The sequence below is a fragment of the Nerophis lumbriciformis genome, linkage group LG04, assembly GCF_033978685.3.
Source record: "Nerophis lumbriciformis linkage group LG04, RoL_Nlum_v2.1, whole genome shotgun sequence".
NCBI lineage: Eukaryota > Metazoa > Chordata > Actinopteri > Syngnathiformes > Syngnathidae > Nerophis > Nerophis lumbriciformis.
In genome coordinates, this window is record NC_084551.2 from 61,362,501 (window position 1) to 61,382,487 (window position 19,987).

The following is a 19,987-nucleotide window of genomic DNA, read 5'->3' on the forward strand; positions in this document are numbered from 1 at the left end:
GTATATATATGTATTTGTATATATATCTGTGTATATATGTATAAATATATGTATTTGTATATATATATATATATATATAAATATATATATATATATAAATATATATATATATATATATATATATATATATATATATATATATATATATATATATATATCGTATATATATATATATATATATATATATATATATATATATATATATATATATATATATATATATATATATATATATATATGTATTTGTGTATATATCTGTGTATATATGTATATATTTATGTATTTGTATATATATATATATATATATATATATATATATATATGTAAGTATCCATCCATCCATTTTCTACCGCTTATTCTCTTTGGGGTCGCGGGGGGCGCTGGAGCCTATCTCAGCTACAATCGGGCGGAAGGCCGCGTACACCCTGGACGAGTCGCCACCTCATATGTAAGTATATATATATATATATATATATATATATATATATATATATATATATATATATATATATATATATATATATATATATATACACATATGTACATATATACGTATGTATACATACATCCACTGCTAACTTGGGTTAGCAATATAAGTGTAACACTGCTAGTGTGTACCACACTGAGGCAAAAGGAGTCTCATGCCAGCCAACAATGCTAGAATACAATCTAAATGTCGGACATGTATCCATGAAAACATGGGAAAGCTGCTGCTGATGGTGTGTTTGACGGAGAAGCAGCCAGAAGGAGATATTGCCTTCCAAGGTAAATGTTGTACAGTCTGTAAATGTATTTCCATTTGCATAAAACAGCCACAAAAGTCATTTAATGTGAAATGTCACAGGAAACAAATGTAGTTACTGTATGTGCCGCGTGGAGGACTTTCAAATAATCCAACATGCCATAATCATCTTGTGATCATCTCTCTTTAGAATGTTCTCTATTTTTGGACTCCAACCATAGCAAAGTTCTCAAACTTGGCTGCGCTCCAAACGCCATGACGCCACCATCGCTCAGCGGCAAACACAAACACGAGCAGAGCACAATGGCGGTAATGTCCTTTTGAAAACATCAATCTTCCGCTGGCTCCTTGGCTGGTTGGCGACACATGACAGATAAATCCCGGGAAGTTAATTAAAGACAACAAGCGAGGCCAGGAGGTGCCTATAATGAGCGGAGAATGTATGTCGTCTTAAACACCGACGCTGGGAAACACATTGACGTTTTCCACAGCGACACGCCCGCTAATGAATACAAGATGGAGCTTTTTTTTTTCTTGTTGCCGTGTGCCCTTTGCATGAATTAATGAGGAGTGATTTTGGATTTAGAAATCATCTTTTGTCTGGGGGGGATGAGATCCTGGCTTTGACGGCTGCTGTGAGAGCCCACCATGACATTACCCCCAGCTACCAATTAACACCTGGTCAGTGTAATTGTTGTGGTGGGTGTAAGGTGAGGAGGAAAGGACAGAAAATAACATGTGGTGTATTTTACCCGATGCCAGCATGGACTTTGTGTGTCCACATGGTGCATAGCAATCATGCAAAGCATAATCTATGGTCGTTGGTTACACATTCTTTATCAGTGGCGAACAAACCCAATCAGAATCCATCTCATTAATTTAAAGTTCATATTAGGGTTGTCCCGATACCAATATTTTGGTACCGGTACCGGTACCAAAAACAAATGGCATTATTGGATTAATTTGAACAAAAAATCTTAGTGTACATGAAACATATGTTTATTATTGTAATTTAGTCCTTAAATAAAATAGTGAACATACTAGACAACTTGTCTTTTAGTAGTAAGTAAACAAACAAAGACTCCTAATTAGTCTGCAGTATGCAGTAACATATTGTGTCATTTATACACCTATTATTTTGCCTACACTGCAAAAAGTCAGTGTTCAAAAACAAGAAAAAAAAAAAAAAAAGAGGGGTATTTTATTTGAATTAAGCAAAATGATCTGCCAATAGAACAAGAACATTTGGCTTGTCAAGACTTTCCGAAACAAGTAAAATTAGCTAACCTCAATGAACCCAAAAATTGTCATGACTTGGTCCTGGGTGTTTGCTTTTCCGGAATGCAACGGAAAGTTGGCTCGGGCGAGACGGGAATGTAAGTACATTTTTATTTAACACTATAACTTCAAAACAAGGAAGTTAACAAAAGGCGCGCACAATGGCGGAGAACAAGCTATGAAAAACAAAAAGACTATAAACATGGAACAAAAACTTACTTTGGCATGGGACATGAAGCAGGATCTTAGAGGATGAAGAGTGTACAGAAGCATAAATGTGGAGAGGTCACCAGAAAGACAAACTGAAAACACTGAACTTAAATACTACAGACATGATTAACGAAAACAGGTGCGTGACTCAAAACGTGAAACAGGTGCGTGACGTGACAGGTGAAAACTAATGGGTTGCTATGGTGACAATCAAGAGTGCACAATGAGTCCAAACGTGGAACAGGTGAAATTAATGGGTAATCATGGAAACAAGACAAGGGAGTGAAAAGCCAGAAACTAAAGAGTCCTATAACTAAACAAAACATGACTTAAAACAAAACATGATTACACAGACATGACAAAAATAGCTTAAAATAAGTATATTCTTACTGATAACAAGTAATAGACCTTTCTGCTCAATATGTTGAAAAATATTCTTAAATGAAGTAAATGCTAGTGCCATTATCTTGACATAATGATATGCGCTCGGCATTACATTTCTTGAAAGCAGCAAACTTATACTAAAAACTAATTTATTGTTCTTAATGGAAAGGCAACAAGGCAAGCGCTTGTTACTCTCGGGGTCTCCTAGCCGCTCAGGCAAATCATATTGTCTAAAAATGCATTTTTCCATGGATAACATGACATCATCGCGCCAAGTGCGTCCTCTTTCAGTCAATTAGTGCACATATATACAGCCCGGCCCCCGGCCAAAAAGTTTTTAATTGTAATTTTGAGGAATTTATCTGAATGTGCATGAACTATTTCTGTTCAAAATTGTTAGAAATGTTAAATGTTTAAATATTAACTGTCAGTTTACTGTACTGTGCCAACTGTACTACTATATGAGTACCTATTTTCTATTGTTTCATTGAAAATAAAACAGCAAAGTCCATTTGGCTGTCATCTGTTTTAATTATGAGACACAATTGTGTCAAAGTCATGATTTTTTTTTCATGCTTGAAATAAGAAATGATGACTTTAAAAAAGTAGTTTTATACTTGTGAGTGTTGATGACACAGCTTTGCAACACTTGATATTCTAGTTTCAAGCATGTTTTACTCAATATAGGTCATCAAATCTCAGCAACAAGCTGTAATATCTTACTGAGATCATTTAGGACCAAAACCCTTAAAACAAGTAAAACACTCTAACATAAAATCTGCTTAGTGAGAAGAATTATCTTATCAGACAGGAAATAAGCAAATATCACCCTTATTTGAGATATTTACTCTTACTTAGATTTCACTTTTTGCAGTGTATGCTCTGGGCCTGTTTTGCTGCCAATGGAACTGCTGCTTTAAATGGAACAATGAAAAAGGAGGATTCGCTCCAAATTGTTCAGGACAAGCTAAAATCATCAGCCCGGAGGTTGGGTCTTGGGCGCAGTTGGGTGTTCCAACAGGACAATGACCCCAAACACATGTCAAAAGTGGTAAAGGAATGGCTAAATCAGGCTAGAATGAAGGTTTTAGAATGGCCTTCCCAAAGTCCTGACTTAAACGTGTGGACAATGCTGAAGAAACAAGTCTAATTCAGGAAAACCAACACATTTAGCTGAACTACACCAATTTTGTCAAGAGGAGTGGTCAAAAATCCAAGCAGAAGCTTGTGGATGACTACCAAAAGTGCCTTATTGTAGTGAAACTTGCCAAGGGACATGTAAGCAAATATTAACATTGCTGTATGTATACTTTTGACCCTCACATTTTCAGTAGACCCATAATAAATTCATAAAAGAAGCAAACTTCATGAATGTTTTTTTGTGACCAACAAGTATGTGCTCCAATCACTCTATCACAAAAAAATAAGAGTTGTAGAAATGATTAGAAACTCAAGACAGCCATGACATGATGTTCTTTACAAGTGTACGTAAACTTTTGACCACGACTGTATGTGTTGCTAGGTAGATTTAATATAAGAAGGGATAGTCAGTCAATCAGACAGTGTCATGATCTGTGGTCTGGATCATGTTTTTTGTTATTTTCTGGTTGTTTAAGACTCTTTTAGTTCTTGTTTACGCTCCCTTGTTTGTTTAGTCACCATGGCGACTCATTAGTTTTCACCTGTCTCATTTGTTCGGGTCACACCTGTCGCTAATCAGAGACTACTATTTAAGCCTGACGTTGCCAGTTAGTCAGCCTGGCGACATTGTTCATTTCATGCTCTGTTTTGACTTTTTTTGCCATAGTTCATGCTGTTCGATTCATGCCGTGTCCAGTAAGTCTTTTTGTTTCATGTCCATAGTTCTTGCTATTTGTTTCAAGCCACAGTTTTGTGAGTTTTTTCATATTTTTAGTTTCATGGTTCATGTCCACAGTTTACGCTAAGTCTTAGCTTTTGTTTCCTGCGTTAAGCTTGTTTTCGCCTTGAGCCCTTTTTGTAGTACTTTGAGTTTGAATAATTAAATAATGTTCCTACCTTCAAGCCGTGTCCAGTATCGTCCGATTGCATCCCGGGAGAACAATCCTTGCAGCAAGCTGCGAAAAAAACCCTCGTCTTGACAGACAGTTGGTTGCAAAAAGGCAGACCCTGACAGAATAAATCCAAATAATGTAGTGATAAACTCTAAAGACAATTAAAGCTTACCTGTAGAATGGATTCAGCATGGACGTTTTAATAGGAATAACACTTTTGGCCTTTCCAAGGTAACACAGAGGGCTCCATTTGGATTTGGTTCTGGAGGTGAAAGTGAAATATTACACAAGCGATCTGCTGTGTGTGCCTTTGGGTTGTCACATTCCCATTTGTCAGAGCAGGTGGAAAGCCTGAGGGAAATTACTTGCCTTTACTTCTATTGTGTTTTACTCACGCAAAATGGGTCTTATATTCCTTTAAAAAATGGGGTTGGGGGGGGACTGCCTTACATTGTCAAGGTTAGTCAGTATCAATCAATCAATCAATCAATCAATCAAAGTTTGTCCAGAATCCTCGCAGACCGACCTAATTAGGAACTGGTACTAAAAAAGGGAGAATGAGCACGTTCAGTGGAAGGATCAGACTCCCAAAATGCAACACGGAACGACACAGGAAGTCCTTCATTCCGACAGCCATCAGACTGTATAATGCATATGTTCCTTTTTGACTGTACTTAAATATATAATAGACTGTATTTATATTATTCACATGTGAATAATGCTGTATAATAGACTGTATTTATATTATTCACATGTGAATTATGCTGTATAATAGACTGTATTTGTATTATTCACATGTGAATAATGCTGTATAATAGACTGTATTTATATTATTCACATGTGAATTATGCTGTATAATAGACTGTATTTATATTATTCACATGTGAATAATGCTGTATAATAGACTGTATTTATATTATTCACATGTGAATAATGCTGTATAGTAGACTGTATTTATATTATTCACATGTGAATAATGCTGTATAATAAACTGTATTTATATTATTCACATGTGAATAATGCTGTATAATATACTGTATTTATATTATTCACATGTGAATAATGCTGTATAATAGACTGTATTTATATTATTCACATGTGAATAATGCTATATATAATAGACTGTATTTATATTATTCACATGTGAATAATGCTGTATAATATACTGTATTTATATTATTCACATGTGAATGATGCTGTATCATAGACTGTATTTATATTATTCACATGTGAATAATGTGTATAATAGACTATTTATTTTATTCACATGTGAATAATGCTGTATAATTGACTCTATTTTTTATTATTCACATGTGAATAATGCTGTATAATAGACTGTATTTATATTATTCACATGTTAATAATGCTGTATAATAGACTGTATTTGTAATATTCACATGTGAATAATGCTGTATAATAGACTGTATTTATATTATTCACATGTGAATTATGCTGTATAATAGACTGTATTTATATTATTCACATGTGAATAATGCTGTATAATAGACTGTATTTATATCATTCACATGTGAATAATGCTGTATAATAGAATGTATTTATATTATTCACATGTGAATAATGCCGTATAATAGACTGTATTTATATTATTCACATGTGAATAATGCTATATAATAGACTGTATTTATATTATTCACATGTGAATAATGCTGTATAATAGACTGTATTTGATTATTCACATGTGAATAATGCTGTATAATAGACTGTATTTATACTATTCACATGTGAATAATGCTGTATAATAGACTGTATTTATATTATTCACATGTGAATAATGCTATATAATAGACTGTATTTATATTATTCACATGTGAATAATGCTGTATAATAGACTGTATTTATTTTATTCACATGTGAATAATGCTGTATAATTGACTGTATTTTGTATTATTCACATGTTATAATGCTGTATAATAGACTGTATTTGTAATATTCACATGTGAATAATGCTGTATAATTGACTGTATTTTTTATTATTCACATGTGAATAATGCTGTATAATAGACTGTATTTATATTATTCACATGTGAATAATGCTGTATAATAGACTGTATTTATATTATTCACATGTGAATAATGCTGTATAATAGACTGTATTTATATTATTCACATGTGAATAATACTGTATAATAGACTGTATTTATGTTATTCACATGTAAAAATACCTAAGTGTTTATTGTTTATTGTGAACGAACTGTGGTGCTGAATTTCCCCCAGGTATCAATAAAATACTTTCTATTCTATTCTATTCTAAAATACCTGTATTCGTTCTATATATCTAATGGTGACTAGACTATACGTCTGTTGTTTTTATTTTTGACACTCTATATATGTAGGACGCAGTTTGCATGTACTTTTCAAATTTGCTAAATAAAAACACAAAATAGCGTTTATATATGAGTTACAAGCAAGTAATCACATGTGAATAATCATAATTAATCCAAATTCCAAAATTTGATTATTCAGATTTTTTCAGAAATGGCGCACATTTTCAGGACTTATGCAGATCCCAAATACACATCAGCAGGTATCAGAAGGTAAGAAAAGTTGCTTTTGCATAATATTGCGAAACAAAACACCAGATAATATGTCTTACCTTATACCAGTGGTTCTCAAACTTTTTTTGTCATCCCCCACTTTGGACAAGGGGGAGTTTTCAAGCCCCACCTGCCCCCATCGCCCCAACAGAGCGCTAATGCCAAGCTTTAACATTTTCAAATTTATTGAACATCAAGTTGTAAACATTCGAACTCAATAACATAAAATAACATTAAGTTCAATAATAAATAAAATAACTGTACAGCTGTGGTATAACTTGCATCAAGTTCAATAATAAATAAAATAACTTCCATCAAGTTCAATAATAAATAAAACAAAAGTGTTATAACTTGCATCAAGTTCAATAATAAATCAAAAAAAGTGTTAGAACTTGCATCACGTTCAATAATAAATCAAAAAAACTGTTATAACTTGCATCAAGTTCAATAATAAATCAAAAAAACTGTTATAACTTGCATCACGTTCAATAATAAATCAAAAAAAGTGTTATAACTTGCATCAAGTTCAATAATATATCAAATAAAAGTGTTATAACTTGCATCAAGTTCAATAATAAATCAAAAAAAGTGTTATAACTCGCATCAAGTTCAATAATAAATCAAAAAAGTGTTATAACTTGCATCAAGTTCAATAATAAATCAAAAAGTGTTATAACTTGCATCACGTTCAATAATAAATCAAAAAAGTGTTATAACTTGCATCAAGTTCAATAATAAATCAAATAACTTGCATCAAGTTCAATAATAAATCAAAAAACGTGTTATAACTTGCATCAAGTTCAATAATAAATAAAACAAAAGTGTTATAACTTGCATCAAGTTCAATAATTAAAAAAAAGTGTTATAACTTGCATCAAGTTCAATAATAAATCAAATAAAAGTGTTATAACTTGCATCAAGTTCAATAATAAATCAAATAACTTGCATCAAGTTCAATAATAAATCAAAAAAAGTGTTATAACTTGCATCAAGTTCAATAATAAATAAAACAAAAGTGTTATAACTTGCATCAAGTTCAATAATAAATCAAAAAAAGTGTTATAACTTGCATCAAGTTCAATAATAAATCAAAAAAAGTGTTATAACTTGCATCAAGTTCAATAATAAATAAAACAAAAGTGTTATAACTTGCATCAAGTTCAATAATAAATCAAATAACTTGCATCAAATTCAATAATAAATACAATAAAAGTGCCACTTTGCAATCTTTGCAAAAAAAAAAAGGAGGAGCTATGCATTTGGCAAGACAGGGCAAGTGACAGCACTTTCCCCCAGGAGAGCCACCTTGCTTCACTGTGAAACAGCACGGCTGTATGATCAGCTCCCATTTCCTCACACAGTGCAGAGAACAGTCGCGCTTTCAGTGGTCGTGTTTTGATCAAATTTACCGCGCTCACAACATCTGTTAAAACCTCATTGAGTTCGGGGCTGAGCTGCCTTGACGCGAGTGCTTCCCGGTGAATGACACAGTGTGTGCCCGTCAGATTTTTGTTTCTCTGCAGGCGCTGGCTCTGGCTCGACGACCTTTGAGGTGCGAGTCACAAATGTATATATTTGTGTAATTGTGATCCACACATTAGCCTGCTACCCATCCGCGCGAAAGTTTGTTCCGCTTAGCCCCGCCCCCATTAATTACTGTTGCTATGTCTGTCAAACTTTCGCTCGTACCGAGAAATATAAAGCCTACAGTAAAAATAAGTACCGGTAATTTCCATTTATTTATATAGCGGATTTCACAGACAGAATCACAAAGTGATTTACAGTGTGTATAGAAAATGAAAGCATAGTAAAAAAATAATCTAAGAATATAATAATTAAAAAAAAAATTTTTAAGTGAAATTTCCTCCCGTTCCTCGCGCCCCACCTGTCATGTCTCTATTTCCCACCAGTGGGGCGCGCCCCACACTTTGAGAAACGCTGCCTTATACACACACCATAATAATAGTCCTATGTTGAAGCACAGTACAATCCATCAAGCGGTGTGGCTTCATAGCTTACCAAAGTCCTACTAAAAACAGTTTGACAGATTTTTGAGCGCCGTGTGTAACTGGCGTCATATTGCAGTCTACACGTATCTCTTATGTGTGACTGCCATCATCTTGCAGTCTACACGTATCTCTTATGTGTGACTGCCATCATATTGCAATCTACACATATCTCATATGTGTGACTGCCATCATATTGCAGTCTACACGTATCTCTTATGTGTGACTGCCATCATATTGCAGTCTACACGTATCTCATATGTGTGACTGCCATCATATTGCAGTCTACACGTATCTCATATGTGTGACTGCCATCATATTGCAGTCTACACGTATCTCATATGTGTGACTGCCATCATATTGCAGTCTACACGTATCTCTTATGTGTGACTGCCATCATATTGCAGTCTACACGTATCTCATATGTGTGACTGCCATCATATTGCAGTCTACACGTATTTCTTATGTGTGACTGCCATCATATTGCAGTCTACACATATCTCTTATGTGTGACTACCATCATATTGCAGTCTACACGTATCTCTTATGTGTGACTGCCATCATATTGCAGTATACACATATCTCTTATGTGTGACTGCCATCATCTTGCAGTCTACACATATTTCTTATGTGTAACTACCATCATATTGCAGTCTACACGTGTCTCTTATGCGTGACTGCCATCATATTGCAGTCTACGCGTATCTCTTATGTGTGACTGCCATCATATTGCAGTCTACACGTATCTCATATGTGTGACTGCCATCATATTGCAGTCTACACGTATCTCTTATGTGTGACTGCCATCATATTGCAGTCTACACGTGTCTCTTATGTGTGACTGCCATCATATTGCAGTCTACACGTAACTCTTATGTGTGACTGCCATCATATTGCAGTCTACACGTATCTCATATGTGTGACTGCCATCATATTGCAGTCTACACGTATCTCTTATGTGTGACTGCCATCATATTGCAGTCTACACGTATCTCTTATGTGTGACTGCCATCATATTGCAGTCTACACGTATCTCTTATGTGTGACTGCCATCATATTGCAGTCTACACGTATTTCTTATGTGTGACTGCCATCATATTGCAGTCTACACATATCTCTTATGTGTGACTGCCATTATATTGCAATCTACATGTATCACTTATGTGTGACTGCCATCTACTGCTCACACTTAACATTTCACCATGTACCAAATAAAATAGCTTCGAGGTCGGTAAGCACAACCCAAATTATTCCGTACATGAGGCGCACCGGGTCATAAGGCGCACTGTCGAGTTTTTAGAAAACGAAAGGATTTTAAGTGTGCCTTTTAGTCTGAAAAATACGGTAAAAATATCGCCATGTGTAATGTTCTATATTTTCAATGGAACATTTGAAGCTTTGGTGTTGTTTACTGCCATCATATTGCAGTCTACACGTATCTCTTATGTGTGACTGCCATCTACTGCTCACACTTATCATTTCACCATGTACCAAATAAAATAGCTTCGAGGTCGGCAAGCACAACCAGAGTTATTCCGTAGATTAGGCGCATCGGGTTATAAGGCGCACTGTCGAGTTTTTAGAAAATGAAAGGATTTTAAGTGCGCCTTATAGTCCGAAAAATAGGGTAATCACGGGTTTAGAGTGTGATTATTCTGATTTTAAAAAATAATCACTTGACAGCCTTAATATATATACTATACACAAGTTGTTTTCTCTCATTGTGTTCCCCGAGTCAAAGCTCCTCTAGTGACGAAGGCACTTTGCTGGTTTTAAAGGGGAACATTATCACAATTTCAGAAGGGTTAAAACCATTAAAAATCAGTTCCCAGTGGCTTATTTTATTTTTCGAAGTTTTTTTCAAAATTTTACCCATCACGCAATATCCCTAAAAAAAGCTTCAAAGTGCCTGATTTTAACCATCGTTATATACACCCGTCCATTTTCCTGTGACGTCACATAGTGATGCCAACACAAACAAACATGGCGGATAAAACAGCAAGGTAGCTCGGATTCAGACTCGGATTTCAGCGGCTTAAGCGAAATTGAAGAAGAAACTGAAGCTATTGAGCCATATCGGTTTGAACCGTTTGCAAGCGAAACCGACGAAAACGACACGACAGCCAGCGACACGGGAGAAAGCGAGGACGAATTCGGCGATCGCCTTCTAACCAACGATTGGTATGTGTTTGTTTTTAAGTGTTGTAATGTTTTTAAGCTAAATTATTGGTAAACACAGTTTATGTATAATAATTTACGTAAAACCGCGAGTAATGAATAAAGTTTTCATCCATCCATCCATCCATCTTCTTCCGCTTATCCGAGGTCGGGTCGCGGGGGCAGTAGCCTAAGCAGGGAAGCCCAGACTTCCCTCTCCCCAGCCACTTCGTCCAGCTCTTCCCGGGGGATCCCGAGGCGTTCCCAGGCCAGCCGGGAGACATAGTCTTCCCAACGTGTCCTGGGTCTTCCCCGTGGCCTCCTACCGGTTGGACGTGCCCTAAACACCTCCCTAGGGAGGCGTTCGGGTGGCATCCTGACCAGATGCCCGAACCACCTCATCTGGCTCCTCTCCATGTGGAGGAGCAGCGGCTTTACTTTGAGCTCCTCCCGGATGACAGAGCTTCTCACCCTATCTCTAAGGGAGAGCCCCGCCACCCGGCGGAGGAAACTCATTTCGGCCGCTTGTACCCGTGATCTTGTCCTTTCGGTCATGACCCAAAGCTCATGACCATAGGTGAGGATGGGAACGTAGATCGACCGGTAAATTGAGAGCTTTGCCTTCCGGCTCAGCTCCTTCTTCACCACAACGGATCGATACAGCGTCCGCATTACTGAAGATGCCGCACCGATCCGCCTGTCGATCTCACGATCCACTCTTCCCCCACTCGTGAACAAGACTCCTAGGTTCTTGAACTCCTCCACTTGGGGCAGGGTCTCCTCCCCAACCCGGAGATGGCACTCCACCCTTTTCCGGGAGAGAACCATGGACTCGGACTTGGAGGTGCTGATTCTCATCCCAGTTGCTTCACACTCAGCTGCGAACCGATCCAGTGAGAGCTGAAGATCCTGGCCAGATGAAGCCATCAGGACCACATCATCCGCAAAAAGCAGAGACCTAATCCTGCAGCCACCAAACCGGATCCCCTCAACGCCTTGACTGCGCCTAGAAATTCTGTCCATAAAAGTTCAGAACAGAATGGGTGACAAAGGGCAGCCTTGGCGGAGTCCAACCCTCACTGGAAACGTGTCCAACTTACTGCCGGCAATGCGGACCAAGCTCTGGCACTGATCGTACAGGGAGCGGACTGCCACAATCAGACAGTCCGATACCCCATACTCTCTGAGCACTCCCCACAGGACTTCCCGAGGGACACGGGAAGTTTTCATCAATTAATATATTCTGTAGACATACCCTCATGTCAGCAGGCCAGGGAAGCTAGGGTCGATATTCTTCTCTTGATCATCTTCGGGACAGTGTGAGCCAAGACATCCAGGGGGGTTTAGCTCGCTCGTCTGCGGGAACAAACTGCCGCCATTGCTTGCCGTGCTACCGAGGTCCTTTGTCCCTGAATTGCTCACACACTCCGGCAGATTCAATGGGGGTCTGGCGGCAGATTTCTTTGACTTTATCGTTGGAAATGCATCTGCTTTGAGTGTCGCAGGATATCCACACATTCTTGCCATCTCTGTCGTAGCATAGCTTTCGTCGGTAAAGTGTGCGGAACAAACGTCCAATTTCTTGCCACTTTCGCATCTTTGGGCCACTGGTGCAACTTGAATCCGTCCCTGTTCGTGTTGTTACACCCTCCGACAACACACCGACGAGGCATGATGTATCCAAGGTACGGAAAACAGTCGAAATTAAAGCTGCAAGCAGCATTGGTCGGGCCCGCATATTTGGCAGGTGCTAGTCCTAAGTGTCCAAATACTTTTGTCAAGTTTTAGTCCCAAGTGTCCCAATACTTTTGTCTAGTGTACCTACCTTGTCTGCATTGTGTGGGCACGCTGGTGCTTCCTGCTTTTAAGCAGCCATCTTAAAAAAACAGCAGCATCAGCGCAGCGGTTCTTTGAAGGCTCATAAAATCAAAACCGGAGCAGTTATAAAAACGCGCTTCTGTAGTTTTAATCACAAGGGTTCAATCTCTCTCCTGTGTTAGTTTGAAGCCGAAACGACAAACGCGCTCAGAGGAGATAGTTTTTGAAGGAAGGTGACCGGTTTTTACAAAAATGTTGTGTTGAAGGGGGAATAGCAAACTTCCTGTAGATTTTTGCTGGGGGTTGTCAATTTATGAAATGTAGGTCTAAGTGAGACCTACGGAAAGGTTTTAGTTTCATGTCTCTCCGACCTTCCCAGTGGGAGTTACAGGCAGTTTTGTCATTTTTTTCTTCCGAGGAGCAGTTTTTTCTGTGTTTTATTCAAAAATTGCGGTAGAGCTCAATTTTGAGATTTGGGGTTAGGGTTTTTTTTAGATCGCAATGTTTGCCAGTCCTGATGTGTGCGTTCAGGTTGGTGAGTTTTGAAGCATGTTAAGGGGGTCAAATTAAAGCTCAAAAAGGCAAAAGTGACTGATTTTACTAAAATTTAGTGTTGAAGGGGGAATAGCAAAACTTCCTGTACATTTTTGGCCGAGGAAATAAATTAATAAAATTTAAGTCTAAGTTAGACCTACATAGAGGTTTTTGTTTCATGTCTCTACGACATTCATACTGGGAGTTAGAAAATGTTTACTTTGTAGGGGGCGCTAGAGCGCAATTTTGAGTTTTGGGGTTTGGTTTTTTTTACCAAAGAGTTTTGTTTGAGTTTATTTATGTGTGCGTCAAATTTGGTGAGTTTTGAAGCATGTTAAGAGGGTCAAAGTACCGCGCAAAGCTGCGGAATAAGAAAGAATTAGACCTACATTTCATAAATTGACAACCCCCAGCAAAAATCAACAGGAAGTTTGCTATTCCCCCTTCAAAACAATTTTTTTTATAAAAACCGGTCACCTTCCTTCAAAAACGAACTCCTCTGAGCGCGTTTGTCGTTTCGCCTTCAAACTAACACAGGAGAGAGATTGAACCCTTGTGATTACAACAACAAAAGCGCTTTTTTTTAATAACTGCTCCGGTTTTTATTTTATGAGCCTTCAAAGAACCGCTGCGCTGATGCTGCTGCGCTGCTGTTTTTGTAAGATGGCTGCTTAAAAGCAGGAAGCACCAACATGCCCACACAATGCAGATAATAATAAAACCTTACAAATTCAATAGGTCCTTATGTCCCTGTGGGAGTCCTTATGCAATGGGCCATGCGGGCCCTAAAAACGGAAAATAACAGAGCTGATTTGACTCGGTGTTTGAGAAAATTGCGGATTGCTTCCCGATGTGACATCACGTTGTGACGTCATCGCTCCGAGAGCGAATATTAGAAAGGCGTTTAATTTGCCAAAATTCACCCATTTAGAGTTCGGAAATCGGTTAAAAAAATATATAGTCTTTTTTCTGCAACATCAAGGTATATATTGACGCTTACATAGGTCTGCTGATAATGTTCCCCTTTAAGGATCTCCTGCTAGAACTCTAGTCAGAGGGTTGAACAGGGTCTGATCAAGGGTTAGAGAACGAACGCTCACGTCCTTGTTGGCCGAGCGTCACATCCTCCATTAGACTGTATTTGCTAAGCCGTTGAGCAGGAGGATTATTTGCTACATTGTGTGTACGTAGAGTGTCTATACTCCCCTGGGTTTGTCCCTCATTTATAAAGCTGCTTACGCACTCTTGACAACATGGCAGCCCCACAACCAGAGGCACCGACTTACACCACGATTGAAGAGCAGTCAAGTCTGACGTGGAATAAAGCCAAAGGTACATAATGGAACAAAAGGCTGGTTTTGGATTGATTGATTGAGACATTTATTAGTAGATTGCACAGTACAGTACATATTCTGTACAATTGACCACTAAATGGTAACACCCCAATAAGGTTTTCAACTTGTTTAAGTCGGGGTCCACGTTAATCAATTCATGGTACAAATACAAACCCCGTTTCTATATGAGTTGGGAAATTGTGTTAGATGTAAATATAAACGGAATACAATGATTTGCAAATCATTTTCAACCCATATTCAGTTGAATATGCTACAAAGACAACATATTTGATGTTCAAACTGATAAACATTTTTTTTTGTGTGCAAATAATCATTAACTTTAGAATTTGATGCCAGCAACACGTGACAAAGAAGGTGGGAAAGGTGGCAATAAATTGTTGAGGAATGCTCATCAAACACTTATTTGGAACATCCCACAGGTGTGCAGGCTAATTGGGAACAGGTGGGTGCCATGATTGGGTATAAAAGCAGCTTCCATGAAATGCTCAGTCAATCACAAACAAGGATGGGGTGAAGGTCGCCACTTTGTCAACAAATGCGTGAGCAAATTGTTGAACAGTTTAAGAAAAACCTTTCTCAACCAGCTATTGCAAGGAATTTAGGGATTTCACCATCTACGGTCCGTGATATCATCAAAGGGTTCAGAGAGTCTGGAGAAATCACTGCACGTAAGCAGCTAAGCCCGTGACCTTCCATCCCTCAGGCTGTATTGCATCAACAAGCCACATCAGTGTGTAAAGGATATCACCACATGGGCTCAGGAACACTTCAGAAACCCGCTGTCAGTAACTACAGTTGGTCGCTACATCTGTAAGTGCAAGTTAAAACTCTCCTATGCAAGGCGAACACCGTTTATCAACAACACCCAGAAACGCCGTCGGCTTCGCTGGGCCTTAGCTCATCTAAATACAATACTGATACAAAGTGGGAAAGTGTTCTGTGGTCTGACGAGTCCACATTTCAAATTGTTTTTGGAAACTGTGTACGTCGTGTCCTCCGGACCAAAGAGGAAAAGAACCATCCGGATTGTTATAGGCGCAAAGTGTAAAAGCCAGCATGTGTGATGGTATGGGGGTGTATTAGTGCCCAAGGCATGGGTAACTTACACATCTGTGAAGGCGCCATTAATGCTGAAAGGTACATACAGGTGTTGGAGCAACATATGTTGCCATCCAAGCAATGTTAACATGGACGCCCCTGCTTATTTCAGCAAGACAATGCCAAGCCACGTGTTACATCAACGTGGCTTGGTGCAGGGGGGTTAGATTTGGTTGATATCAGCACTTCAGTCATCAACAATTGCATCATCAGAGAAATGGACGTTGAAACAGTGTAGGTGTGACTTGGTAGGATATGTACAGCGAGTAGTGGACATAGTGAGCTCAGAAAGCATAAGAACAAGTATATACATTTGATTATTTACATTTGATTATTTACAATACGGGGAGGTGGGATGTGGTGGGGGAGGGTGTTAGTTTAGGGTTGTAGTTGCCTGGAGGTGTTGTTTTAGTGCGGTTTTGAAGGAGGATAGAGATGCACTTTCTTTTACACCTGTTGGGAGTGCATTCCATATTGATGTGGCATAGAAGGAGAATGAGTTAAGACCTTTGTTAGATGGGAATGTGGGTTTAACGTGGTTAGTGGAGCTCCCCCTGGTGTTGTGGTTATGGTGGTCATTTACGTTAAGGAAGTAGTTTGACATGTACTTCGGTATCAGGGAGGTGTAGCGGATTTTATAGACCAGGCTCAGTGCAAGTTGTTTGACTCTGGTGTCTTGTTCCACCTTAATATTTCTACATTCTCTTCTCGTGCTTTCAGTTTTGCTGTCAAATCAGTTGAGGTTTCCAAACTTTTGTTGCAATGACATTTTTGTTCAAGCCTTCCCTTTGTGTTGAAGAAGTAAAGGTTAAAAACAGAAATGTGCCAAGTCGGCTTGCGAGGACTTCATCTATCACGAGGCGCTCAAGGTTATTTGGGCCGTTCCCAGCTTTTGTCTCTTTAACATCCATCCATCCTCACAAGGTGGCAAGGACGTCCATTCTCTTCTCTAAGAGATGTTTTCTGAGTCCTTCCAAGTCCTCTTTGTTATGCCTGCTCTTCCTTCTGAGAGTCTTGGATTCTGTGCTCTTGATTTGTGTTTTCAAAGTTGGTTACTTTGGAGCACAGATATACAGTACAGGCCAAAAGTTTGGACACACCTTCTCTTCATTCAATGTGTTTTCTTTATTGTCATGACTATTTACATTGTAGATTGTCACACCAAAACTATGAATGAACACATGTGGAGTGATGTACTTATAAAAAAAAAGTGAAATAACTGCAAACATGTTTTGTATTGTAGTTTCTTCAAAATAGCCACCCTTTGCTCTGAGTACCACTTTGCACACTCTTGGCATTCTCTCCATGAGCTTCAAGAGGTAGTTACCAGAAAGGGTTTTTCACTACACAGGTGTCATAGTTTTGATGCCTTCAGTGACAATCTACAATGTAAATCAGGGGTCCCCAAACTTTTTGACTCGGGGGCCGCATTGGGTTAAAAATATTTGGCCGGGGGCCAGGCTGTGTATATATATATATATATATATATATATATATATATATATATATATATATATATATATATATATATACACAACAACAACAACAATAGAGCAACATCAGCAAATAGGATATGTACAAATATGATGTAAAAGTGATAGCAAAGAAGCAGTTATTGAAATAAATATTAATCATATTTATTAATAAGATGTGACTTTAAGGTTTTACTACTTACGTATAAAACACTACACAGTCTAGCTCCATCCTATCTTGCTGATTGTATTGTACCATTTTAGTGATTCCCAGAGCCCAAAAAAAGTCTGCGGGCTATAGAGTGTTTTCTATTGGGGCTCCAGTACTATGAATGCCCTCCAGGTAACAGTTAGAGATGCTACCTCAGTAGAAGCATTTAAGTCCCATCTTAAAACTCATTTGTATACTCTAGCTTTTAATTAGACCCCCCTTTTAGACCAGTTGATCTCCCGTTTATTTTATTTTATGACCCCCTCTCCCTTGTGGAAGGGGGGACACAGGTCCGGTGGCCATGGATGAAGTGCTGGCTGTCTAGAGTCGGGACCCGGGGTGGACCGCTCGCCTGTGCATCGGTTGGGTACATCCCTGCGCTGCTGACCCGTCTCCGCTCGGGATGGTTTCCTGCTGGGCCCACTATGGACTGGACTCTCACTATTATGTTAGATCCACTATGGACTGGACTCTCACTATTATGTTAGATCCACTATGGACTGGACTCTCACACTATTATGTTAGATCCACTATGGACTGGACTCTCACACTATTATGTTAGATCCACTATGGACTGCACTCTCACACTATTATGTTAGATCCACTATGGACTGGACTCTCACTATTATGTTAGATCCACTATGGACTGGACTCTCACTATTATGTTAGATCCACTATGGACTGGACTCTCACTATTATGTTAGATCCACTATGGACTGGACTCTCACTATTATGTTAGATCCACTATGGACTGGACTCTCACTATTATGTTAGATCCACTATGGACTGGACTTTCACACTATTATGTTTGATCCACTATGGACTGGACTCTCACTATTATGTTAGATCCACTATGGACTGGACTGGACTCTCACTATTATGTTAGATCCACTATGGACTGGACTCTCACACTTCTATGTTAGATCCACTATGAACTGGACTCTTACTATTATGTTAGATCCACCATGGACTGGACTCTCACACTATTATGTTAGATCCACTATGGACTGGACTTTCACTATTATGTTAGATCCACTATGGACTGGACTCTCACTATTATGTTAGATCCACTATGGACTGGACTCTCACTATTATGTTAGATCCACTATGGACTGGACTTTCACAATATTATGTTAGATCCACTATGGACTGGACTCTCACACTATTATGTTAGATCCACAATGGACTGGACTCTCACACTATTATGTTAGATCCACTATGGACTGGACTCTCACACTATTATGTTAGATCCACTATGGACTGGACTCTCACACTATTATGTTAGATCCACTACGGACTGGACTCTCACTATTATGTTAGATCCACTATGGACTGGACTCTCACTATTATGTTAGATCCACTATGGACTGGACTTTCACAATATTATGTTAGATCCACTATGGACTGGACTCTCACACTATTATGTTAGATCCACTATGGACTGGACTCTCACACTATTATGTTAGATCCACTATGGACTGGACTCTCACACTATTATGTTAGATCCACTACGGACTGGACTCTCACTATTATGTTAGATCCACTATGGACTGGACTCTCACACTATTATGTTAGATCCACTCTGGACTGGACTCTCACTATTATGTTAGATCCACTATGGACTGGACTCTCACACTATTATGTTAGATCCACTATGGACTGGACTTTCATAATATTATGTTAGATCCACTATGGACTGGACTTTCACAATATTATGTTAGACCCACTCGGTGTCCATTGCATCCACATATGCGGTCCTCTCCAAGGCCCTTATGTGGGCTCTGAACCAAGGATGTCGTTGTGGCTTGTGCAGCCCTTTGAGACACTTGTGATTTAGGGCTATATAAATAAGCATTGATTGATTGATTGATTGACTGAATAATACAGAAATGACAATGAGCATTATTACACTACTACATGTTACATCCATTCCGTTTTTAAGGTGGTCCGTCATAACCTTTTTGCCATTCAATCAGACATTATTGTGAGGTTTTGTATTAGTGTTCCTAAATAGATATACCGGCCCCTAGACACATTTTTTTCTGTAAATTTGGCCCCCCGAGTCAAAATATTCGCCCAGGCCTGTCATACGGGCAAGTACTCGGCAAGGAAAAGCTCCCTTGAAGGATGAAGC